The 27,951-nt window shown below is 33.0% G+C and overlaps 1 protein-coding gene across 1 annotated transcript in view; it reads left to right on the forward strand.

The window, feature by feature from the left end:
- The window catches only part of MTA1-like (metastasis associated 1-like), a 469,434-nt gene that overhangs the window by 1,148 nt on the left and 440,335 nt on the right, over positions 1-27,951 (forward strand). The window lies entirely within an intron of this gene.

Here is a 27,951-nt window from a genome sequence, read left to right on the forward strand (position 1 = left end):
TGCTGTAATCTCTAAATCAGCCATGGAACAGTCTTATAACAGCAAAACATAATTTTTAAAACTGCTTCACGTGGGTAATCTAATGAAAACATGCCACTTAACATAGAACCTAATTGAATCAGAAAGCAGTGGTAATTGTTGGAGACAATTTATGTGTGCTTGTAACAAAATTCCACAATTTGGGACATGTGGCCGAAATCTACGGCTGACCACTAGGGTCCAGAATACAAAGCAGAGGTTAAATTAAAAATACAATATGATTGCAGAGAGAATACGGAACAATGATAAATTTAAAAATAAAGTACAATTTGATTTCTGAGAAACATGAGATGAAAATACATACCGAGTAATGAAATGAAGTAAAAAAAATTACATAGTATTATACAAGTGATTGTGTAAAATGGATAATGAATCTCTCAATACCATTAGACAAATTTTGTTAATGTCCTCATTAGAAAATTTAAGAGAAATGAGAATGGTTTTGGTTAACTTAAATGAAGTTCCCCTAGCGCCAAAAAGAAGTCCTTTCACTTCCCATGTATTAGTATTCATTTTGTATCTCTCACTGAAGTGAGGAATACATGGGTTGTAAATAGACTTTTCATCGTTAACGTTATTGGCTTGTTGTATTGGAAAGTTTCGATTAGTAGTAATAATTTTTCATGAACGTTTCTTTTGTGCATTATTTTTACTGACAATGTGTACAGTATTAAATGAGAAACTTAACGATGTTATGAGAAATTAGGACTTTTGTAAGTGATATATAGAAAAAAAAATATTGGAAATGTGTTTTTTTACAACCGACGTTTTTCCTTTTCTTGGTGATAATGCATCCCTTTTCAAAATTTAAAAGTTGATAGTGTAGTTGCACAAAGCCAGAGTGTAATCCAGTTTCAGTTGGAGGATTAGAATTTTGAGTATACCGAATTTTGTGTTGTGGACTAATATCTAGTTGATTGATCCCAATATAACATTATTACAGTTATGTCTTTCTTATATTGGAGTTTTTAAGTGGCCAGTGCTTTTCGAAGTCATCATTTACTTTATGCGTATAATAATTAACATATACGAAAAGAATGAAAGGAATTTGGTTATTAATTTGTTTTCCTTCTCTCGGTTGCTAACAATAGAATGATTGGAACTTGCTTGCCCACAAGTATGAGTGTTTTGTGAGTACCATTTATTTTTAATTTATTTGAAACAAATTTTTACCATTTGTAGTGAAATTCTAAATGCATTGCATTTAATTAATACGATTTAATTAATAGGATGCAAATGTCAGATACGCACAAATCACTGTTCATTATGACAAATAATTATGAAAATAACTTATTGAAACTTCTACGAGGAATATTTTATATCCCCATATTTTGCGAAAAGATTACATTTATGGCCAGTGGTAATCAACGCTCTTTCGAATTAACTTTATGAATTTCTGTTTGACTATTTAGTCTGTAACATACATTTCTAAATTATAGGCTATTATGTAACTATTATAATTACATGTTGTGTGAGCTGTATTCTGTTATACCATGAATTAATACCAGTTGGCTGTATGAATATCCTTCCAATTTCACACAAGTGTGTTTGTCTTTTCACGATTGTTCAAAATGTTAGCTCCATTGAGTAACCAATGTTTTTCTGTAAGTGAGTAGGTTGAAAAATTGAGTTTTCACGTGTCTGTGTAGGTGATAAGACTGTCTTATATCTGCTGTTTGCATATTTATCATAAAGTATATATTTTTTTTAACAATATGTAGACCTATCTGGAGGAAAATAGTATAGATGAGTGGTGTAGGAATTTATACTAGTGGATATAGGCCTATTATTTAAATACAACATTAATGAAATATTCTAGACTCGCCCCAAACAATTTTCATCGTGAAATGCCTACTTTCGACATTACTATGAATTTACTCACCAGTCCAAGAAAGGATTTAGTTGAGTTTGAGAGTCAAGTGAAGAAGATTAAAACTGTGAATACATTAATAATGTGCCCATTCAGTTTAGCCAACTATGTCAGTACGAAAATCAAGTTTAAGTTCTGTATCTGTAATACCAGTAACCATGGGAAGTGTAGAAGAAAATGATTAGGCCTAATATAAAGTATGTAATATATAATAATAATTCGTTCCTGAATAGTCTCGCTGTTCTAAAAGGGTTGTGGTGGTGATAGTAGTAGTACAGAGTGGTCTATGACATCCTTTACGGCACTCTGTGGCAAGCGGGCCCGGCATCAGCTCCTGTCATTCCCAGTGAACGGGATCTGCTAGAGTCGGCTATTAAAATTACAGTATTCATATTGTTTACTAACCTTCACTGCAGAAGGTGTTGAAAATGATGTTCTCTGCTGCAATAAATTCCTGACATCTCCAAAGGAAATTGGTGTATTTACACATGCAAGTTCGTCTTCTGTAATTCTCCCAATTTCTCATACATTACTCACGGATTGTGTGCAGATTGTCTTTGTATACTTTATTTTTTGGATTTCTCCATAAGCCTAAATAAAAATCGGGGAACCTATAGGGCCATAATCCTCTACTAATAACCCTGTCCTCGAATATTTTGCTTATCAAATTCAATATTTCGATTTCTGTATGGGCAGTTGCTGAATTCTGCTGAAAATAAGCACTCTGATACTCGATGTCAATTAACTGTTCAAAAAATGGGTTGAGTACTTGTGTTCTGTATCTGTCACCATTAATTGTATCACCAAAAAATATAAGGCCTATAATTCTATGTGCAGTTATAACACACTATACATCAACCTTCTCATCATGTAAAGGAGTTTCATGAAGGAGATGAGGATTTTCTGTACTCCAGTATCTATTGTTTTGCGTTATAACATGGTCATGTAAGTGAAACCATGCTTCATCTGTGAAAATAATTACTGTAGGATCCACAACGCCATCGGCAACACTTTGTAAAACCTAGTTACAAAAATTCACTCGACTCACATTATCTATAGACTGTAATTCATGCACTATTGCCACTCTGTAGGGCTTAAATTTAAGAATTTTAGTGGCTCTAAATGCTGTAGTTTTTGAAACACCCATTTCTTCTGAGAGATGGTGGAGAGATTTTCGAGAAGAATGTTCTAACCTTTCTCCTCTCCTTTTCCTCAGTAAGCACACTTGGGTTTCTCTTTCCACGTTTATTCAGAACTGACCCCATTTATATAGTTATGAGGTTTAATATAGTCGTCCTATGTGGAACAGGAACACCAGGAAATTGTGTTGCAAACCATTTTTGCACTGTTTCACAGTTTGTTATCAAATAACACTCGACAAGATAAATCCTTTATTGTAATGTAAACTTTTGTAGTGTCATATTAAGCCACAATCTTCAACTAAGACATACATACTATCAATACAAAAGTCAACTGGCCTGCTTGCTGCCAAGTAGATGAACTACTACCTCCCCCCCCCAAATCCCAAATCTGATTTGGTGTACTTTTAAAATAAAATATTCATTTACATTACTAGCTTTCATTCTTTTAAATGTAAAAATGCAAAATTAGAATAAAACGAATATATGTGTTTACGTACTAAAACTGTGAATATTGCATTTCATTGTACATTATAAATTTTAATTTGTCCTTACAGCTATGATGCTCCAGACATAGACCTTTGATAAACCTGGGTGTCACTATGCTCAGTTTGAGAATCCGGAACTAAGAAAGGTTTTAAAAATTTAGAATTGAAAAAATGAGTCTCATACCACTACTAATTTTTAATATTCACGTCACTTTTAAATGCCAATTTTATTTTCATATATGTGGGAATATTAAATGATTGTAATATACATGAATCATTTTCTGTAGGATATATAGATCTATGTACTTAAACCATACAATTTATAAATGGGTTTTATAGAGAAAGAGTTTTATATATAATTAATATAATATAATATAATCCAGAAAACGGAAGTAATTTTTTTATTTAGATGCATATTAAATGGACTTTCTTTTTATTTTTAATTCAGCAAGATTTCATTGATACTGACTGAAAACTGTTTTTAAATTCATTCATGAAATCCCTCAATGGCCACTGGACTTGTCAGGTTTGAAGCTTATAGATTAGATTTTTCTTTTGGTCCAGTGACAGGGTACTTGCTGTTATTCACCCTGACTTTATTAACATGCTCACAGATGTCGCCAGTGTCAAGAAGCATACTCCACTTTGTTTGTTGGAGACTTCAGAGTACACCACAGTCAGTGGATCCACATTACACTTGTAATGCATTATGATTATGGAGAATGACTGTCATGTAGCTCAGGTGGTAGCACATTTGCCTGCTGATCTGGAGTTGTGCTTGAGTGTGGGACCCATTCTGCTTGGACTGATTACCTGGTTGGGTTTTTTCCGAGATTTCCCAACCCGTAAGGCAAATTTATGGTGAATCCTCGGCCTCATCTCGCTATCATCAATTCCATTGACGCTAAATAATCCAGTAGTTGATACAGCGTCGTTAAATAACCAACAGAAAAAAAAACGATATAATGAAGAATCGAGATGTCACAAAGAAAATCCTGAGTTGCCTTGACCATGGGCTTGTCCAACACAAGGATGATTAGATGTAAGGTTTGGATTGGTTGCCTAGTGTAGCACTTTATATATGAGCGACGCACATTAATCAGATTACTGTAATACAAAATAAACAATGTGTTCAAACATTAATCATAGGCCAATGGATTAGGCCTATGTTCTCCTAAAAATGTATTCTGTTCCTAGAAATCAGAAACAGCTTCTAAAACGAAGATGATTATATATTGCTGTTTAATTTAACTAAAAGGAGGAACGTGCATGATAGCCATTCCAAAGTAACGGTTGTGACATTCAGACTCTGTATACACTTAAAAATTCTATAAAGACTTTACAGATTGAATATTACAATATATGAACCAGGTACAGTTTTTTATGTTCTAACACTATGTAAAACTAAAAAAAAGATGTATAGCTAAAGTTGAGGCAGAATATTAAGTTACAGATGGTAATGGACGTGACTTGGATAGATGAAATTTTTCATATTGAGTAGCTGTAAGTTAAATTTCTGTGATTCTGTTAGAGTTAAAGAAGCATATTATGTTAGACATTACTGAAACTTTCACTGTTAATGAAGATGTCATAGTTAAAAAATTATTACTAGAAACAAAAATAAAATGAACCTTTTTCTTAATGAACATAACTTGATTACGGTACTGTGGTTCTCTCTTGACAAATATAACTTTCAATTTAGTTGAAAGACTACAACGTGTTTATAATATGTGTGTCCGCTTCGTCTGTAATACTCGTAAATTTGACCATATAACGCCATCTTTTGAAGTTCTTTCATGGAACGTAGAATAGCACATTCTTTATCTGTTCTGTTTAGAATATTATCTACTTCTACTCCAAAATGTCTGAGAACTCGCTTTGAATATCTTACAACTGTACGGAATCAACATCAGGCCTTATTATCCATTCCTTGTCACCGTACTTCTTTCTATTCATCCTCTTTCACCATGTTTGTCGCCTATGAAACTTCTTACCTCATCATGTCAGGGATTGCCGAACGGTTAATCAATTTAAATTAAGAATTACATGAAATTGATTTGTGAGTGTTAGTCGATTTTTATAGGTTATTCTGTGTGTATATAAATTGTCATTTAGGCCTATCATAAAGTAGAATTAGGATAGGAATTGTAAATAACTTAATTATGTGTCATATTTAGTTAATATTTCATTATAGCCCATGTAAGCTTGTTAATGTGCATGAAAATGATTTTTATATTTAAGTATGACTTTACTATTTTTGTCATTGTTTTGTTATGTATTTCACTTCTGGTAGTGTGGAAGAGAAGGCCTCATGGCCTTAACTCTACCAGAATAAATAAATAAATAAAACTTTTAGCCAATTAGTTTCTTGCAATGTTCAAACATTAGAGAGGCAACCAAGACATTACAAATTTTGTATTATTTCATATGACAAACTAAGAGCAATATCTGTGCTAAAATCCATAACTGGTTAAAACAGTAAGGAGTGGTAGTGGAGGTGAATATATTTGTAGGAAGGTGGAACAAACAGGACAGATCTCCTCCTGCAGAGCAAACATTGGCGAATATCGAACTTTGTCATAATTGACATATTTGAACTGAACATAGCATCTGTGGGTAGCTCAGTTGGTAGAGCAGCTGGCTACGGACTGGAAGGTCCGGGGTTCGATCCCAGGTGGTGACAGGATTTTTTCTTGTTGCTAAACTTTCAGAACGGCTCCGAGGTTCACTCAGCCTCCTATAAAATTGAGTACCAGGTCTTTCCCGGGGGTAAAAGGTGGTCAGAGCGTGGTGCCGACCACACCACCTCATTCTAGTGCTGATGTCATGGAAAGCATGGGGCTCTACCTCCATGCCCCTGAAGTGCCTTCATGGCATGTTACACAGGGATACTTTTACAGTTTACATACTATCTGTAATGCACGACACTAATTATACCGTACTCAATAAATCCTATTTGATCTTGAAAACACACAATATATTATATTTAAACTACATACATTCATCATTGTCACATTCATGAAACATGCAATCTTAATTTATTTCATCACTTCACACAACATTAAAATCTTTTTTGTGAGTTGCTGGAAAATTTTCTTCAAAGTGTGCAGATAGATCCTTGACCAAAAAAGAAAAATTGAAATGCTGCTTGCATAACACACAAGCATTATGAGAAGTCTTACTAGGTGTAAGAACATACTCCGGCCTGAAGAAGAAAAATTTAGTTTTTGAGATCTTTATCAGAATACTTTTCTTTGAGCTCCACAAAGGCCTCAGCTAGGTCTATATCCATTAACATGTAACAGACTGGCATTAACCTCTAACCTTGTATTTAATAGATTTAACATCTCACTCCGCAGGTGCTTGTCGGCTCATTTGATCAAGACAATAAAATTCTTTCACTCTAGCTTCAAGAAGTCTGTTATTTGATAGTCTTTCCCTTAAGTCATTTTTGAAAAGTTTTTTACAATTTTATTTGTTGAACTACTTGTTTACATATACCAGGGCTTTTGGTAAAGATTGAAGTGGCTTTTTGACTGCTTTTCCAAGTGATTGAGGAGATTTAAATGTGCCCAATTTTGACTTGGGGACCTACATTTTGTGCCTTTATTTTTTCTTTAACCTGCACTTTTGCTATCTTAGTCTTTCATGTACTGTGGGGAACTGACGAGAAAGTCTCTGCAAGGTGTATTTTAATTAGGTGCGGTGATGAATGAAGCACCACTCTTCCTAGAATAACCAGAGATAAGTTATTGAGTTATGAACCTAACTAAACAGATGTCATCACAGTCACCATATGATGTTTAATTTTACTGTGGCTGAAAATATCAGGTAGTTTGAGACTAGTTCTATGTCGGTGTGTTGTATAAGTTGAAACTGTTAGTTTATATTTTGAAAGTTGATCGAATGTTTCACGTTGGTTAGTTACTGTAATGTAGTTAATAGTGTTCATTACGTTGTTTTCTATGAGCAAGAGTGGCGTTATGCTGGTTGTTGCCTGCATGTAGAATTGGCATTACTCCACATTCCTATCAGGGTTTGATCTCGTGAGCTCCACACAGTACTCTCTTAGCCTCTAGTTTTTTTATTAGTTTGGTGTAGCATATCTTTTCCTTTGTTCGAGGTTTTTTTTTTTCGGTTACTATTTTTCCTGCAAATGCTATTGCCATTTTTCAGGATCCTCTCGCTTTTTAAATCTAGATTTTGCTATCAGAGCTCATTTTAGAACTCCTATGCTCTATTTTAACAAAGAGCACATTTAATATCATATGGATATAACCTTCAAAATTGTTAGAAAATAATCTGTCACAACCATTTCTGAGAACTCGTGTCATGTCTGTTACCAATTTTCTCCAGTTTGCTAAAGAACTTAAGTTTATAAAATAGTATTGAACTGATAAATACTTTATTACTGAAGTAGCAAGCCAGCTAGGGACTATGTAATCATTATGATAACTTTTGTCTGTTTTGGTAACATACGTAACATGGAAACAGTGTCACATCAAAGCAGTATTCAATAAAAAAATCTGCCTTTCAACTCTAGTTATTGAAAATAAAAGATTAGGCTTAAAGCTTCATTTTCATAACACAGTTCAATATCTGAACTGAATAACAATTGTTGCCACTAAATAAAACTGAAGAAGATGCAAATAAATATGCCTGTTGTACATAAGCAAAAAAAATGTTGTACTCTTAATAGAGTATGTTGTTGTTGTTTCAATACCTTGCATCTAGCAATGAAGCTATTAGCATTCGTGCTCTCCAATACTTAATTGAGTATTAAATATGAAAAATTTGAAGCTTTTAGTTTATAAATATATGTACGTAAATTTATGTAATTACATTTTAATTTTCCAACTTTTGGTTGATATTTTTCTGGAATGGCTGAGAGGCATTCATCCCCTCCTTCCAAACATCCTACAAAATATCATAAGAGGTATGGTAGGTTTCTGTTTTAAAAAATACGTGCTAGTAGTGAAACTAAATAGCCTACATAAACAATTTGGCTCCAGCTTTTATTTGTGATGGTCATATTGTTGCAGTGAATTGATGACAAATGTGCAAAATAAATGTAGAGACTTAAACATTAAAAATAAACTTTCAATTACTGAATTACCGAAAATGAGTCAATTCAATGTATTAGCACAGTTACAAATTTCACAGTCCCTTTTATGCAAGCTATTAAAAAACCGATACAGTATTCTGAGACCTGCTCAGTTGTCTGGATTAGCCTGGTGTAACAATCCCAACAGAGTAGACGACCTCTCTGGTCTTAGCCTGGTGTTGGAACCTGTATATAGTTCCACAACGTTGAAAATGTCAATTTCCAGAACGTGTTGAATTACCCAAGCGACTCATTCTAAAAACCAATGAAGTCCACCTCCAGTTGTAACTGATTTTTAAGCGAATTTGTACTCTCAGAAGCATTCTACTTAAAACTACAGACTCCAGTCGAAGCAAAATAATTGAGTTAGGAAGAATTTGAGTTTTTAGCCTGATGTGGTTCCTTTCAAGAGTATGAATCTGCTTCGCACTCAATTACAATTGGAACTAGACTTAATAGACAGATGTCTCTACAGGTCAAGATCTTGTAAGAGTGTAAAGATCTGTGATGGTCTAAATAGAAAACATGTAAAAATATGAGGGCAACTACATTAAAACTTTGAACCCAGTAGTAGTACTAGTATGCCTGGAATTTAAATTGCCAAGAACCGTGCAGTAGTGTAATATGTAGTGATAAGGTAAACTGCTCTTTTGTGATCACTGTTCGACCTGTAATTGCTCATTTATGAGCTTGGTGATCATAGACAGTGAAACAGTGATAAATAGTGCTTGAATTGTCAACTTGTTCGCGGTGAACACTCAACAATCTGATCAGAACGTTTCACTGCGATGTTTATCAGTTCAGTGCTCTCGATATTTCACATGTGGAAGAAGAGGATGTTGAGGTTATGTATATGTTTGTATTTTACTTTTTCACAGAAGTCAAGTGTAAGCACAATACTGAGCTATAAATATAGGCATTTCATCATTTTAAAAGCAATTTAAAAGTTTGAAATAATTTAAATTGTTATTAGAATTAACTTAACGTTTTTTATAATTAAGTATTTATTAAAAAGTTATCACCACATAAGTAGGCCTACTAAAGTAACAGAATTAATTTTACATTAGAAAGGAACAACCAGAACTCATGTATTATCACAAAGAGTTAGGTATACCACAGAGACCTACTAAAGTAACAAAATCCATGTATTATCACAGAGTTAGGTATACTACAGAGGTCTACTAAAGTAAAGTTTTACGTTAGAAAGGAACAAACAAAACCCATGTTTTATCAATAGACAATGGATTTTTTGGCACTAAAAATTGCAGTTTCAGATGCCTAAAATGAGCTCAAAATTTAATAAATTAGGCTCTATTTTAGTAAAACTAGGCATTTTAGCACATATGATGAAGGCTTCAAACCTATTTATTTTACTGAAATTGTACACTAAACACACAACATGTAATTATGGTATTTAAGAAATGGAGGCAGGCAACTGTGTATTATATAAACACAGCTGCACAAATTTAATATACCTAGCCTATATTGAAAACAATTAAATAATTATTACACTTTTTAAGTTATTGAAATTCAGTTCCATGCTCATTCTTTTTCATAATTATCTGCACAGTACATTATCAGAATTTTTTCTAAATTCTCCACAGTTAATCTTTGTCTTATGTCAGTGAGAATGATTTTGAAAGCAGGAAAACTCCTTTCTACTGAAACAGATGTGAGAGGAGCACATTTTAAATTAATTACAATAGAAACATCAAATCTACTGGAATATTTACATTTACCTTCAACATCACTTGATACTTTTTCCAACAATGAAAATCCTACATTCTTATTTAGTATATTGTCCCACTTTTAACATTTTTCCCAGTTTCACCCAAAGCACAATTACCTGGGCATCTTTTACTATTGCTATTTGGCTACAAAGAGATAGTTTTTACATTCTAATTGTTCAATGCTAGCAGGTGTAAATGAAAAGTTTGATGTTATGTAGGCAATATCTTTTTTCACTGACAGATCATACAGACACTCTTTCACTGATCACACACACTGCAGTATTGCATTCAGGTAATTTTTCATAATTCTGACCACTTCTTTAAAATATTTAGAATAATACATCACTGACTTTATCCATGTTCCCCATCGTATAACAACAGGCTGAGTTGGGAGTGGAATGTCTGAGCATTTCTCTCTGAATATTGAAATCCTGGATGGAGTTTCATAAAAAAACATTTCTTCATATCAGAAAACAACGAATTAACAAGAGGGAATTCGTTTCTGATTGTTTAAGAAATTCTTTGAAGGGCATGAGCTAAAACAGTTACATGAATGATGTTAGGGCAAAAAGTTTTGAGAAGTGGAGCTGCAGCAACCATGTTTGATGTAGCATCAGTACAAAGCAACAGAACTTTAGAATCATCTATATTGCCAGAGTATAATGACTGTAGGCCTTTGTTTACAAAATAAACAATGGTTTGGCCATTCACTTTCAGAAGTTCCTTAACACATACAAGGTGCAGAATCGAAAGTTCATCAGGGTCAAGTTTATCTATTATACTTGCTATATACCTATTCATAGATTCGTGAGGTTTCATCTACAGATACCCATATGTAAGAATAACCTACAATCTTTCTGAATGGATGCTAAAGTTTCATTGGACATTCTGTCTAAAGGGTCATTCCATATCAAATCAACAAGGCACTCAACCCAACCGACTCAGATTTCTTTCAAAATTTGAGGGTTTGTTTGACCTGCCGCGCTAACTAAAACTGCCAAGTTTCATATGTCCTGTGCTTTTCGTTTTCTGTCAGTAGCGTTTCAAACATGATGAAAAATCACATTTTTGTAAGCATGCTGCTTCAATTAAAATTATATATCTCAACAACGTCTCCAGATAAATTTACAAAAATTGGGTGATACATTCTTAATATGTGATAGTTTTTATTACTTATATTGTTTTCTGCATGTATTCAATTACACTAAAAAAACATGGTGAAACAATTTTCATATATTCATATTTAAAAATGCAGGGGTTCTATTTTAATGAAAAAAATATATAGTACGCCTCAATTAGTGATATAATGAACTGATAAGTTTCAACTTGGAATCTTCATAGGTTATAAAGATAAAAATGATTATGTCACAGCAAGCGTAAGCTAACCGTATAAGTCGCGATAATTATGTCCCACACATTCGTTGTATTTAATTATATTTGATCATATTCTTGAATGTTGCTATGTAATTTAACATGTACTACATAATTGGAATTTTTAAAATTATTACCTGAAATAAATTATTGTCACATGGATTTTGTTAAACTTGAAGTTCTGTAAGAAATGCTTACCTTTCATTGCTGAGATGAAATAGCCTGATCATCTTTCCAGACAGGATGCTGCGTTGTTTCAACTGCATTTTAAAACTGCTCAGCAAGTATAATACCCATCCTAAACAGCAGGACTGTATGAAACTTGTGTTCCAGGCACTGCGGTGGATTTTGCAAATCGAAGAGCAAGCATTTTTTCCTCTTCAGTATAGCCTATTTTAGTCACATAAACGGTATTAATGTTTGGGAGATGATGCCTTGTCCAGTCGTACAATTCCCTAGGTGTAGTTATTTGTTTATCGGATGGTCTCTGCAAACTAGCACAAGCCGCAAACCTTTTAAGCGTCCCACCTACAACGTCGCATGCTCTTTTGCCATGCGATATGCAAAAATAATGCAATTCTGTTGGAAATCCAAAATCTTCTTCATGTAATGTGAGGTTCAGGAAATTTTTTCCTACTTTTATACTGAGCAGAGAATCCATCGGAGAAATACATAATTTTTGTGGTGAATTACAGATGTTTGTTTTAATGACTCCATTAGATATTTTTGAAACAGATTTACAGCTGTAGTGTCATATTTCGGGCAGTATGAAATTATTGCCAGATTTTTAATAGAGACTGTATCGGATGACGATTCGTTATGATATATTACGAAAGTATGAATGGTTGTCTGCACATTAGTCCTGTGGTATGACTGAATTTCATCTTGGATTACGAAATAATAGTTTTCAGCGAAGTCGCATAACACAACCAGCAGGCATGGCTGTAGAAATGATTTCATATCACGTAGAAACTTACTTTGTTCAGATGATATAAATGAGTGAGTCAGTAAATCACCAAGTTTCTCCAATAAATAATTTCCATTTCAAAATTACCCTTTAATAATTCCAAATAATAAATATAATTTCATCTTCCAAAGTTTAATATTCACGACAGTCGAAAAATGTGTCTGTGGGTTTCATTATTGTCTCAAGCGTTGATCGGTCAGTCGTCATCCACTGCTTGTAGGTCACTGATTCACTGCAGTTTTATACGAAACATTTCTCTAAACCCTCTCTTATTTTGAATGGTTCAGGACATTCTGTACATTTCCTGAACAAGCAATTTATATGAGGAGGATTGCACACCATAGTAGCCAAGAAATGTTAAGTTGGAAAGTATAAAGAAAAATTCTCTTGAAATCCACGTAGACCTGAAACTTTAATAAATTGCTTCCGGCATAAGTTTTACATTCTGATAGGACACAAACACAGACAGTATAGTCCACTAACTCCAGCTAGAATACAATTTCTTGGTCAGGGTTAGAATTTTTAAACACTGCATGTAATTAATTTCTGCTCATGTGATTTACTCCCTGATTCTTTAATCACAACAAATATTTCTTACCAGGCATCATTCTGCTTATCTCGTCAGAACAACAGAATTCTTTAACTGTACCGGCAACAGCCGCGAGTAAGGGTTTTCCAGGTTTCAGATTTGGTGAGCACAAAATTCCCTTTCCCTTTGCCAGGACTTTGGCTTTCCGAATTATGTATTCGAAAGCTGAAAGAAACTCTTTTTTATATTATTTACGCTCCAACTTTTAGGTAGTAGTGTTAAAATGGTTATTTTCTCACTTTTACCTGAATTTTGAAAATTTTCCTGCAACTGAGACAAAATTTCAGAATCAGAAAGGTCCTGGTTCCTCGGCATCTTTATATCGAAGACTTTGTCTTTTACAATATTTTCAAATTTCTGTCTCTTATATTTCTCTTGTTGTAGCCTTTCTTGTTTAATAAGGAACACACCTTGGTCAAAAAGACTTGTATTTAATGAACTTACATTTGCTGTAGAGTCGACGTATTCTTCATTACTAGAGTCATTATGAGGATTCTGCGTAATAGCATCATATTATATTTTTATTTCTTTGCGACACATAGCACACACCTTTTGTTCCTGTTTTAAATCAGGAAATACATTAAGCATCCACGATATAACACTTCTTAAATTTTTCCTCTAATTACAGTGCCCTAATTTCTCGAAGGGATTGCAGCAACGACACTGCACTGGAAACAGATTGCACGTTTTGTATAAATTGAATGACGGCTTGACAGATCGATGACGCAGCTTATCAGACAAGTAGGAACTCTTGCGCATGCAGTGTTGGTGTAAGACGGGGTTAAGTGCTACAAACCAATACATTGATGTTTTTTTTTACTGATATTCCTGAAATGTTTCCAAAATGAAACTTACACCAAGGGGAGAATACTCTTACCTCTATAACATACATTTTTCGCGAAGTAATTTATGTCCCGCATTTATAGATATTCAATGTTAAAATGTGTTTCACGTGACTATTCAATAAAGAATTCATTACTTCGATGCAAACCTATTTTTATTGAAACGTATGATTCCTTAGCTTTAAAATAAGCCCAAGTTTAAGATTCTACCTCAGTTAGAAGAGAAGTTATGAATTATTTTTGTTGACATATTATGCGACATTTTTACATTTTTTCTCGTATTGACAGAATTGCTGTATGGATATCGTGCATTATTGAGGGCTAAAATTTTACATAATTACTTAACTTAAGGTTCTTTACCATCCTATCAAATTTAATGAAAATCTGAGGTGGTCGGGTTGAAAAGTCCACTTTTTTGTGTTGATTTGACATGTAATGCCCCTAAATAATTTTTTCTTAGGGTAGTTTCAGAGGGGATATTTTGTTTGCAGTATTTTTGTAAAATCTCTCTTAAAACGGATTTTCAATTCCATTCCATGGAATGTTGGCAGCAACAAATGCTCTGATTAAGTCTGCATAGAAATTGCTGCTGAGTTTTGATGAAGTAGACTGTGTCACTAGAGTCTGTTTCATTTAATTTTTCTGCTGAGCCTTTACCTGTGCTTTGCACATGCTGCCTCAGGTGGCACTTCTTTTCATGCAAAATCTAAAAAGTGTAGAAGTTAGCTGAATTAAAATCATAAATATTGTATTGCCATATTTCTATTACAAACTGCGATTACTTGGTTCGAACAACCGAAATCTCAATGACCTGTAAATACATTAACTATCGAAATTTAAAAGCTTAAAGTGTAGTTGTCTTTAAAAGAAGTTCACCTCAGCATAGCTCAGTCAATGTATAAATATTAAAATAGGCCTACTCATTAAAATATATTTCAACTATTGTTACATACCTGTTTGCTACAAATCTCGCAGAATATTATTTTTTTCATCGAAAGTGAATTGTGGAAATTCTGTTACCCATTGCTGGAATAGCATAGATGTTGCACTTTTATCTTTTGGTATTAAGCTGCACAGGATAACGTCCTACCACTTAAACTTCACAAATAAGGAAAGGGAAAGAGTAACAATTAACAGACATTCAAACTAACCATTATACAGCATTGTTGAAATTCTATTTGAAGGAAATACAACATTTCATCCACTGTTGCTTTTCCGATGGTGTTAATCCATGAAAAACCTTCAATATCACTTACATGTATGAGCATGTGAGTAAATGGTGAAATAACGAAACTTTACATTGATTTAGGCATTTTAAGAAATTAGGCCACCGGCGTAGCTCAGTCGGTTAAGCCGCTTGCCTGTCGGTCTGAAATTGCGTTCGGGCGCAGGTTTGATCCCCGCTTGGGCTGATTACCTGGTGGGTTTTTTTCCAAGGTTTTCCCCAACCGTAATGTGAATGCAAGGTAATCTATGGCGAATCCTCGACCTCATCTCGCTATCACCAATCTCATCGATGCTAAATAACCTAGTAGTTGATACAGCGTCGTTAAAAAACCAACTGAATAAAAAAAAATTAATAAATTAGGCTCTAACAATCATTTTAGGACACTATCAAACTCAATGAATAGCTTTCAATTTTCATAACACATAAATATTAATAATTTTTTCCACTCCTAAAGGAACAAAATAGGTATTTGATCTAAAATCCAATGTCTGATTATCACAAAGCTATAGGTATACCACAGAGGCTTATTAAAGTAACAAAATTCATTTTACATTAAAAAGGAACAAATAAAACCCATGTATTATTACAGTAACTGTGCACTATGTAGACCAAAATCTTCATTCATCTTAATTGAAAGTGCGTTTTAAACTTGATTCTTTTAATATTTTCCATTCTCAGAAACCCCAGCAATAAATTCAGTGTTGCCTAGTTAATGTGAATTTTGTTAGATAAGTTTCAGCTAACTAGCTTCTGTAACCTCCTAAACTAGTAGAAAAAAATTGCCAAGAAAATATTTTGTATTCAATTCTGTAATCTAATTCTTTTAATCTAATTCTTTAACATTTGTGGTCTTGCTACTTCAATGTATTGATTGTCCATTTGATCTTGTCTTGATATGTAGGCTATAGGTTAAAAACGGAAAACTAGCAATGTTGACAATTCATAAATAACTCAGAAGATGAATGAAACATTGTTGTTTTTTTTTTCAATAATTTTCATATTTGGACAAATTTTGTTATTTTATATAGGTCCTGATTGTAATTTTACTAGTTGAATAGGGTAGCCAATTAATAACTTAACTACTTAAAATAATGGACTCATTTAAGCAATGTAACATCCTACCAAATTTTCACCTGTCGGCTGACAATATATATATTTTTTTCTTCAAGGAATTGAAATCTGCCAAATCAGCTGAGTAGGCTACACTGAATCTGTTGTTAAAATCGTGCACTCCCAGTTCTCAGGCGTAGTTGTTCCCATTTTTATCACTAGGTAGCATAAGCAAAGCAGCATAATGCACACAGTGAGAAAAGAGCATGAATCAGATAATCTAAAGGTGCATCTACATGGTTCAACTTTTCTTTCAACTTTATGCATTCAAGCAATTCATGCAAGATTTATATTTAATATTAATTAATATTTATATAGCCTACATAGTGAAGATGATGTTCAAAATGGTGCACAATGTAGACACATAATCTTCATGCACCTTATTTGAACGCACATTTTAAACTTGATTCTTTCAATATTCTTCCCAGATTACATGCATAGAAAATTGAACCGTAATAGTGGTGATTACTGTCAGTAATTTTGTGCTCATCACTACTATGAGGTTGGATCGAAAAGTAACATACAACAATTTTTTGTGGCAACATATTTAATAGATAAGCAAGACGAAATAATGCACAAGAAAATGGGTTTTCCTATTTTTCGAAATGTCTGTCTGCCTGTCTGGATGTTTGTTTACCTTTTCACATGATAATGGCTGAACAGATTTCGATGAAAATTGAAATATAAATTAAGTTCGTTGTAATTTAGATTTTAGGCTATATGGCATTCAAAATACTTCATTTAGCGGGGCCTGAATTAAATAAATCGAAATGGCCAAGCGCCATTTACTGAAGACTTAGAAAACAATGATTAAAATTAAGTTATTACCATAATTCAATGGAAACTTATAGCAAGTAATATAAAGTTTACACATTAAAACTAAATGATATGTCAATCTTCATTAAACTATGGTTGCATGTAATCTATACTAATAATAAATCTGTAGCCGAAATTTTTCTGGTAATTTTCGATTTTCCAAAAATAATTGATCCTAACATATATAATTAACCATCCTGAAACTGATAATGGCTGAACCGATTTATATTAAAATTGGAATATAAATTAAGTTCGTTGTAACTTAGATTTTAGGCTATATGGCATTCAAAATACATTATTTAAAAGGAGGGTTATAAGGAGGCCTGAATTAAATAAATCGAAATATCTCGCTTATTATTGATTTTTGTGAAAAATGTTACATAACAAAAGTTTCTTTAAAAATGATTTCCGATAAGTTTTATTCTTTACAAAATGTTGATAGGACTGATATTTAATGAGATAAATGAGTTTTAAAATTAAAATAACGCCATCTAAGATGGTGCAATGAAATAACAAATGACTTTGTCTATAAGGGGCGTCATTGCTCTGCTTCTTTGGTTTTTGGAGTCATATTCCTCCCCTTCTTAGTAGCTTCCAGTTCAAGGACCCCGGTGTTCAGTGTGTCAGTTTTCTCTGTATTGAGTGCTTTCTTTGAAAGTTATGTGTGGTAGGTTGTAAATTTTACGAGGCTTTGTGACTACGTTTGTCTCTTCTGACAAGGTAAGAATAAGTTTCTGTACAACATTGTTATGTTATCTATGGGTATTTGCGGCGTTATTAGGTGTTTATGTTCGGTTATTCATTTTTACAGATGAGCATTATAAACGGAGATGGTCCTAATTTCGGGGTAAAAGTTACGAAAATGTTTGAGTGTGGAGATGGCAATGATTCCTGTAATGACACTAGTTCTGATGAAGAAGTAGATCACGTGGAGGCAGATGATATAATACCTACTGATACAGATGAAGTTGAAGATGAAATTATTACACAGACAGGGGGAATTTTTATTAATGCCGGTAGAAGCAGTACTTTGGAGGCTAATTCTCGGAGGCAAGTTGGGCCTACTCGTAAGGCCAGAAGGCTTATATATACATCAGAAGACAGTTTGGTCTCTGAAAGTGAAGTGAATGAACATATTCTTGACTCATTAACCAATCCAAACCTAGTTAGGCCATCAAAGAAAATATTAACTGGAAAAAATAACCATCATTGGTGTACAGAACCTGCGGGAAAGACATCTCGTTGCACAGCATGCAGAAATATAATTCATTTCATTCAGGCTCTTTTAGGGCATGCTAAGGAGGCAGATAGTCTTATGCAAACCTTCTTTTTGTTTATGACTAATGAAATGCTTCAAATGATAGCCAATCACATAGATGAGGAAACAGAAAGAAAAAGGGTAAAATATACGAGTACATCACCAACTAACACCCAGAAGAACACTTGTGTGCTGGAAATGAAAGCATTGTTAGGACTTCTGATCCTAACTACAGCGCTAAAAAATAATCACCTTTCTGTACGAGAAATGTTCAGCACAGATTTATGTGGTTCCAGGTATAAAGCGGCAATGAATTCAGATAGATTTGAATTTCTCTTGTCGTGTATCAGGTTCGATGACAAGGAAACGCTACAGGAGAGACGAGAAAATGATTATTTTGCGCCTATACGCGAGTTCTGGGAGGAGTTCGTCCAAAATTGTAGAACATGCTATAAACCAGGTCCGTTTATTACAGTAGACGAACAGCTCCTGGGATTTCGTGGGAGGTGCCCTTTCCGGATGTATATTTCGAATAAGCTGAATAAATATGGCATCAAAATAGTGATGGGTTGTGACACGAAAACAAAGTATATTTCAAATTTTTCAAATTTCAAATTTATTTACATTTGAATTGAATACATATGAATAGATACCCAAAATGAGCATATGCTCGTGCTCGGGTACAGTCCAGTAGTCTACATAAATTTTACAGGGTTGAAATAATAATGCTGAAGATGTAAATAATAGTAACAACAACAATAATAATAATAATAATAATAATAATAATAATAATAATAATAATAATAGAATAATCGTGACAGAAATGATACAAAGATTGTAATACAAAATAATTCATTAATAATAATAATAGTGATAAAACAAATTTTTACAATAATCAAATAAATACTAAGACGGATAAAATAAAATCTAAAACCACTAGCGAGAGTTAACACAACTTAAATTAGCATATAATAACCGGAAAAAAATGCCAAACTCGAAAATCAACAGAAAAGTTCGTTGTATCGCAGACGACAGCAACCGCCATATTGACATTGTGTTGTACATTAATGGTAGTAGGGGGGAGCCGAAAGTCTACGTAACTGCCGTTCTCTTCGAATCTTCTCGTACAATCATGGGAAGTTAATGCTGTAATAACAAAATGTCTACGAGTCAAACTGTTCATTATTACCAGGATAAATACAAATAATACTGAAATATATTAATCGAGTTTCAGTTATAGATATCTCCTTTTGTGCAAGAGGTATTATATCAAAATATTTTATGAATGGTGGGAAAATATAAATTTCAATAACTTTCTAATGACAAGATATAGTGACAAGTACAATCAAGTGTATCTGTGGCGATGCTAAGGAATCATTTATTGGAGATATACACTGTTATTAATTAAGAAAATCTATTTATATTTATTACAGTGTTTTATCTTATAGGTTACATGCATCAGATAAATACAATAAAAAATTAGTACCATATAATGCTAGTAACACTTAAAAAAAATTATAATAAAATTTATCAAATATCATACAAACATTTTCACTTTATTTTTAAACTTAAGAATGTCTAAATTGCTTAGGTCTGGATTATTTTTCAATACTGAATTGTATAGTCTTGGTCCATAATTCCTACTGTGTCTTAATCCAGCTGTAGTGTGGCATTTAGGTTCTGCCAAAAGAGTTGGGACATTTCTTCTGGTGTTATGTTTATGTTTTTCAGTTATAAAATTCATTCGATTTTTGTGGAAATAAGTTAGTAATGTATGTTTATATATTTGCTCAATTTTTAGTACTTGGAGTTCAGAATAAATAAATTGTGTCGGATAATCAAGTGGTTTATGCAGACAAATTTTGATGATACGTTTTTGTAGTAATATTAATGGAGTTAAGATAGTCTTTGTCATTCCACCCCATCCTATTATTCTGTATTGAATGACTGATTGAAACAAGCCTAGATAAACAACATGGAGAACATAGATAGGCATATATGCATGAAGGGTTACAAAGTTGTGAATTGTTTTCCGTAACCTATTACATAAATATGTTACATGTTTATTCCATCTTAAATGTTGATCAATGACAATACGTAAGTATTTTACTTGCGTGGATTCTGTCAAGAAAGAGCAATTACAATCAATCAAGTTTATGTTACTGCAATTGTGTATTTTTAAATTTGTATCCTTATCGAGTTTGATTTTTCTCAGACTAGAAGCCGTTAATGTAAAAGGAACTGCAGTTGTTTTTGAAATGTTCAATGAGAGCAAATTTTCATCTAACCATTTCTTAATTATATTTACACCTCTATTAGCATTTAGGTAGGCATCATTCCAATTCGATCCACTAAAAATTACGGCTGTATCATCGGCATATGCAAATATATCTCCAGATGTGTTTCCTATATCAATATTTAGCAAGTCATTGATGTATATTAAAAATAGTAGTGGGCCTAAAACTGTACCTTGTGGCACACCTATACTTATATTACGAATTTCACTGTGTTGGTCGTTAAATTTCGTTAATTGGGATCTGTTGCTTAAGTATGACTTAAATAAATTTAAAGCGATTCCTTTAATGCCATAGGCATGAAGTTTAGAAGTGAGTATATTATGGTCTACAGTATCGAAGGCTTTTTGAATATCTAGAAAAAGGCCTAAACATTTTTTACCCGAGTCTAATTCTTTGATAATCCTTGATGTTACTTTCATAATAGCTTCGTCCATGCTCGTGTTAGTATGGAAGCCAAACTGCTTTTGACTTAATAGACTGTTTTTGCTAAGAAATTAATTAGCCTGCTTTTAATACATTTTTCTAATAGTTTAGAGAGACTTGGTAAGAGTGAGATGGGTCTGTAGTTACTGAGATTGTTTCTGTCACCAGATTTGTATATAGGTATTACTACAGCACATTTAAGATCAGTTGGAAATACACCTTGTGATAAACACAAATTAGAGACATGGGTTAGTGGTTTCGATATAGGTACAATAATCAGTTTGAGTGTTCTAGTAGTGATACTATCAATACCCGGAGCCACATTATTTTTTAAAGTTTTAGCAATAGTTATAATTCCTTTATCACTTACGGGAAACATGAACATTGATGATGGTGGTGGTGGTGGTGATGATGATGATGATGATGATGATGATGGATAAGAAAAGGAAGAAGAGAGTCTTGTGTTTTTGTTTATTTTTGATGCTATATTGTGTCCTATGTTTGTAAAATGAGCATTAAATTCGTTTGCAATATCATGATGATTCTTAATAATTAAGTCATCTTTATTTACTATTTCCATAATACTGCAGCTTTTATTTGTTAAAACGTTAGTAGCTTCGTTAATAGTCTGCCAAAATCTTTTGGGGTCATTCCTATTGTTGACAAATTTCTAAGTAACTTTCATATTTCTTATAATGCAAGTTAAGATATTTTAGTACCTTTTATATTTTTTTGATAAATCTTCATTCAAAGGTTCACGTTTTACTTTTTTGGCTAGTCTGTCTCTTGTGCGTATTGATTTAACAATACCGGAAGTGATCCAAGGTTTTATTTTTTTATATTTACTGGGTACATTATTACAAGTATGAAAGGTATATTTAGTTATTAGATCGCGAAGTATTTTGTAAAAATTTTGAAAACTAACTTCAGTGTTTTGGCAATCAAAAACCGTTTCCCAGGTCTCTGAGCTAATATTTGCGACTAAGTCTTTGTAATTAATATGTTGCTTGCAATTATTATGTGAATTTATGATGGGATCCTTAATAATATATTTAGTAGTGATAGTGGCTAGTCCAAATACCATATAATGGTCTGTAATTGCACTATTTATTATACACTCCAGATTTGAAATCTAAGTTAATAGATGATTTGAAGAATATATGATCAAGGCATGCATTATATTGAGTAGGAGCATATAAGTATTTCAAAAAACCATATTCATGCATAATATTAAATATCTGTTGCCAGACTTATCTAAATTGTGTTCTAAAATTTGAATATTAATGTCACCGAAAGTAATATGATTTTTAACGTCCAGGAAATCAATTTTGCAATTATTTGGAGGTCTGTAAATTGCTGTTAGAGAAAATGGAATATCGCCTATAGAAAAGTCAAAATGAATAGAGTTACAGTGGTTAAATTCTACATCCTTAGAGCAGATGTTAATATAATCTTTAAAATATACCACTATTCCATCACATTTATTATATTTATTCATTTATATAGCCATGTAAGTCAAAACCGTTATCATGATCTATCCAGGCTTCAGTAAGAACTATTATATCGAAAAAGAAAGTAAAATTTTCTAGTAATACACAAAATTCATCATAATTTTTATTTATACTACGAATATTTAGATGAAGAATTTTTAAATGTGATAGACTAGTGCTAATATAACTGTTGCAGAGAGAGAGGTCTTCGAAATTTTCTGTGGCGTTGTTGTTTTCGTGGTAGTACTGGTTAAGTTTATTTATAATATTATTGTGTTCCATTGTTAGTTAACATTAAGAAAAATACTAGAAAGTAAACGTTTGGAATAATGTGCAAGACTTTACAGGTTATTTATGTCATATGGGCTACTTATCTTAATAACCGGACTTCTTTCATCTCTGCGAACCAGTATTTTTCCATCCCTTGTCCAGATGAATTGGTAGCCTTTGTTCCTGGCGGCATCTCTTGCGCTATTCAGCAGACTTCTAGTCGCGGCTGTTAAATGATCCCCTGCTGAGAACCTTCCGGTAGGTAGATTCTCGTTCAATATGGTTGGTGCTTCTCCATATCTCGACAAGTGCACACAGACAGGGGGAATGCCACTTGGGTAATTCTACTTGAAGGAACTGACAAAGACTCTAAGAGGTTCTAACAGAAATATCACAGTAGATAATTGGTTTACTTCTGTTAAACTTGCTGATGATCTCTTGAAAGATAAATTAACTTTTGTTGGTACTATGCGCACCAATAAGCCAGATATTCCTCCTCAACTAATCACCAAAAACAGGAATATAGGCTCATCTATGTTTTGCTTTGACAAAGAAAAAACTGTGGTTTCTTTCAAGGCCAAATCCAACAAGGTAGTTATTCTGTTGTCCACTGCCCATGACCAACCCACCCTAAATGAAAATACGAATAAACCACATATAATAGATGACTGCAATGCCACAAAATACGGTGTGGATACTCTCGACCAAATGTGCAGCAACAATTCTTGCAGCCGAAAAATTAGACGGTGGCCCCTATGTGTTTTCTATGGAATGCTGAATATAGGGTATCTGAACTCGTGGGTGATCTACAGTCACAACAATCAGCGCGAGAAATGTGCAAGAAAATCCTTCCTAATTCAACTAAGATAAGAGCTTACTAAATCATGGATGATGAAAAGATTGCAATAGTCAGCTTGCAAACCAACTTACAGGATTTCATAGAAGCAGTCCTAGAAGACAATGTGCCGAAACAATGTCAAGAGTCAACTAGAAACAACAAAAGAACCATGTGTCACATCTGCCCATCAAAGAAAAGACGAATGACTACATCCTACTGCAATCAGTGTGAACGTGCTTATTGCAAAGAACATCGCGCTAATTTGTGTACAAATTGTTGTAAATAAGGCAGGGAAAACTATAATGAAAACTAAATTGAACTTTAGGGGAAGTGTATGATGATTCTGTGCTTATGTACTTAGTGTTATGTGAGAATTTAGCCTTGATTCTTAATTAAACTGAAAGATCGTAAATTTTACGTGGTTTTGTGTTCGTGCAAGGTTGAAATAGGCTTTATGTTCTAGGGTTAAGTAGGATACAACTAACCATCTGCAAGTTGTATCCCCTCGAGACCATTGTCTGATAATTTAAGAAATCAGAGTCTGGGAAACATGAGTTTGGAATTATAGATATGAAAGATGTATCATGTTGTTGCCAAATGACAGAAGTGCTTACTTCCTTGTTACACGAAATATAAGGAATACTGTGATCTTGCAAATAATTTGCAAGAGTTTTACAGAAATACTCATTTTCAGCATCCGTGTTACCAAAAAAATGGTAGGTGCTTGCTGTCTGCTGTTTGTTTACATTTATTTCTCCTGAAGAATTGGATAAATTTTACTCATATCCAATGTTACATTGAGTCAGTTCATCTTGAAATGGTGCACGTGAAACGTTGCATCATTTTTTCCAAAATAATAGATTCCTGTTTGTAAAATATGACAAGTAGGAATTTTCTCCAAAATAGCCTTATATTTTTTTACATCGTGTGATATGGAATGGATAATATGAACCCAAAAATGTTCGTCAGAGATAATAGCCCTATTTACATAATTAGCCCTGTAATATAAAACTTCTTCAAAAAATATTTAGGACTTGAAAGTTGCCAGTAAAATTAACGTAATTCTAGCAAATATAGAAATAGATCACAAAAATTATGTGCAAATAGTACTTTTACGTAGAAGTGGCAGAAATAGTGTAAAAAAGATATATTGTCAGAAATAATCTAAAAGCCATTCAACACTGCAGAACCATAAAGGTCCACCCTTTATAAAAGGTTTGTTTTTATTTCACACACTACCACTCAGCTGTAAAGTGTGTCCGCAGCTATAATGTAAGTGTTTTACAACTTCTCTTGAACCGTTTGTTTTAACAGTTTTGGTGGTTACTCAACAAGTAATATACTTAAAATCTCATAACCTGCAATATTCTTATAAGTTTTAAATACAGTTTTTCTTAAAAGCAAAGTAACACTGCTGAAAGGGTGGGGACCACTCTGAAAATTTTCTCTTCTTTTGTAGTTAGAACAGTGGTTCACAACCTTTTGAATGTCATGGATTCTTTGAAGTTCATATTACATTTGGCGGACCCCTAAATTGTTTTATACATTTTAGGGCTATAAGCATGTTCTATTAATTAAATATTTGCATAGTGTAGTGAATTAAACATGTCATAGCAACATGAAATTTTAGTTTTGCCTTTTGAATATAATCTGAAAATGCATAAGTGCAAAGACTTTTACGTTCTATCATGTTTTCACTCTTCTGAAAAATAAAATGAAATTCGTTTTCTAGGCTTATTATAATATAAGGTTATTACTGAGATGGTTAATATTACCTTGCAGCTGTCAGTTTGGAGAAGTCTGGTTCAGTTGTACATTCTCTGAGTCACAAGTTTAATTCAACATTAAAAGCAGAAAATATACATGAGTCTTGTAGACTCATTCTATTAACATGAGCTTTTCTTTCAATATAAAGTATAATGTATTTAGACAATTTCATACACTGCAACTACCCACTTATCTTGTCAAGAAAAAATTATCATTGATTGATTTTCTACTCCAAAAACATATTTTCTCACACTAAAATAGTATAAAACAAACCTCAATTAAGAAGTTTTACATTTGTTATATTGTGACGACTCAAACATCTTAGAAATCTGCAAACAATACTCTTCAACATGCTTTTTTCCTTATTAAAATCTGACTACTACTTTTTGAGTTATTAAGTATATAAAATGTGAAAATATTCTGCTTCAATGAAAGTTATTTAAGTAATGCCTTCTCCTGTTATTGGCAGACAATTAGGAAGGAGGAGGTCACTCTTTAAGATTGACTCATGTGCAGACCAACAGAGTTTACTGAGTTGTTACCCTATAATAACATACTACACTAGTCAGACTTCAGATGTATATAAACTTTTGTTCTTCCTGTGTCAAGCCTGCATAAATCTGAGTGTCATAATGTGACGAACAGTACAGAAAATAGTGGAGCGTGTGGGCCCAGACATTTCAGATATTATTCATATCAGTAATAATGGTGTGGAATCAATTAGGCCTATTTAATTTTATCTTGATTACTTAAATAGGGAGAAAGATGTTAGTAATCCTATTTCTGATGATTCTGAAAGGTGAATAATAAATTAATCCTTTCGCAATCATATTGCTAAACGAAGTTATGTTACTCGAAATGTGGAGAGCTATTTTAAAAATTCACACAGACAATATATTGACTTCCCGAGGTATACTTAAGTAAGAGTTTGTTTTACAGAACCATGAGGAATGATGAGAAACAACAATGATAGTGTCAGTTCTCTCCATTAACATCTTGCGACATTGATTTTTTAATATTTAAAACTTAAATTATTTATGATAGTGTGCAGAGAAGAAACACTGCTGTCGAAAATTCCACATCTTATAGCGAAATTTGCATATTTTCCAACATAGTCGCTAATATAAATACACAAGCTGCTGGAATAACTACGAAAACAATAGTCACGACAGGACACCAATACTTTCTGTGACACAGTAACGAAGATTAAACTCTTCCAAACAAAATAGCTGGCTACCATGTGCTCGCTGTGAAATAGTTGGCAACATTGTCCTGTCATCCTGAACTCTGGTTAGCTGGTTTGTGACAGTTTGAAACCACTGAACTGTCAATACTTTTCTAGTTTTGTATAGGCTTGGAACATATTTCGTAGAAATTATGCAAATTTCGATTTTCCTAAATTAATGTTATTTTGTTGAAAAAGGTTGTAGTTTTCATGAATATAATAAATGAAGTATTGACATTGCATATTTTTTTCCCTCTTTACCACAGTCAAGTAAAACCATTCTGGCAATAGAAAGCTTACACTCTTTAGATATTTCATGGGTTATTTGACTACTTCTTAGTGTTATTTCAGTTCCTACCAATGGGGTAACTGCTACACTATGTGAAGAACTCGGTAATGCACAATTGACTGTGACAGCTGATTTTGACAGTGGCCTTAATGTTTCTGGTAAATGAAGAGTGGTTTTTTTTATATAGCTTCGTGATATGATGGAATGTCATTGTTGACACGCAAGAAAGAATAATAATAATAATTTATTTAATCTGTCAGAGCTAAGGCCAGTAGGCCTTCTCTTCTGCCCAGCCAGACTTTAATTCTAATTGAATACAATTGCTTACATAATTATTACATTAATATCTAGACCATAAGACAACATGAAAGTAAATAATGAAAGTTGGGTAAGTAATGTTAGTGTGACAGTAATAAACATTAGTAAGAAATAGTTATAATAATAATAATAATAATAATAATAATAATAATAATAATAGTAGTAGTAGTAATAATAATGAAAATATAGATATTTATCTGTTATATATATATAACCATTAAACATTGAGAAACCTGAAACAGCTATTATTGTTAACAAGAATTATTAGAAAAATATTTCGTTAGCCTATTCTTAAATTGGTTTGATATCTGACAGTGCCTGACATTACTCGGTAGGGAATTCCAAAGCCGAGGAACAGCCACAGTGAAAGAAGATGAATATGAGGATGTTCGGTGGGAGGGAATGGATAATATTGAGGAGTGTTGTGATCGTGTGTCTAGGTTATGATGGGTGGATAAATTTTGAAAACAAGACGCAAGATAG

This window comes from Periplaneta americana, chromosome 17 (genome assembly GCF_040183065.1).
Source record: "Periplaneta americana isolate PAMFEO1 chromosome 17, P.americana_PAMFEO1_priV1, whole genome shotgun sequence".
NCBI classification, from domain to species: Eukaryota; Metazoa; Arthropoda; class Insecta; order Blattodea; family Blattidae; genus Periplaneta; species Periplaneta americana.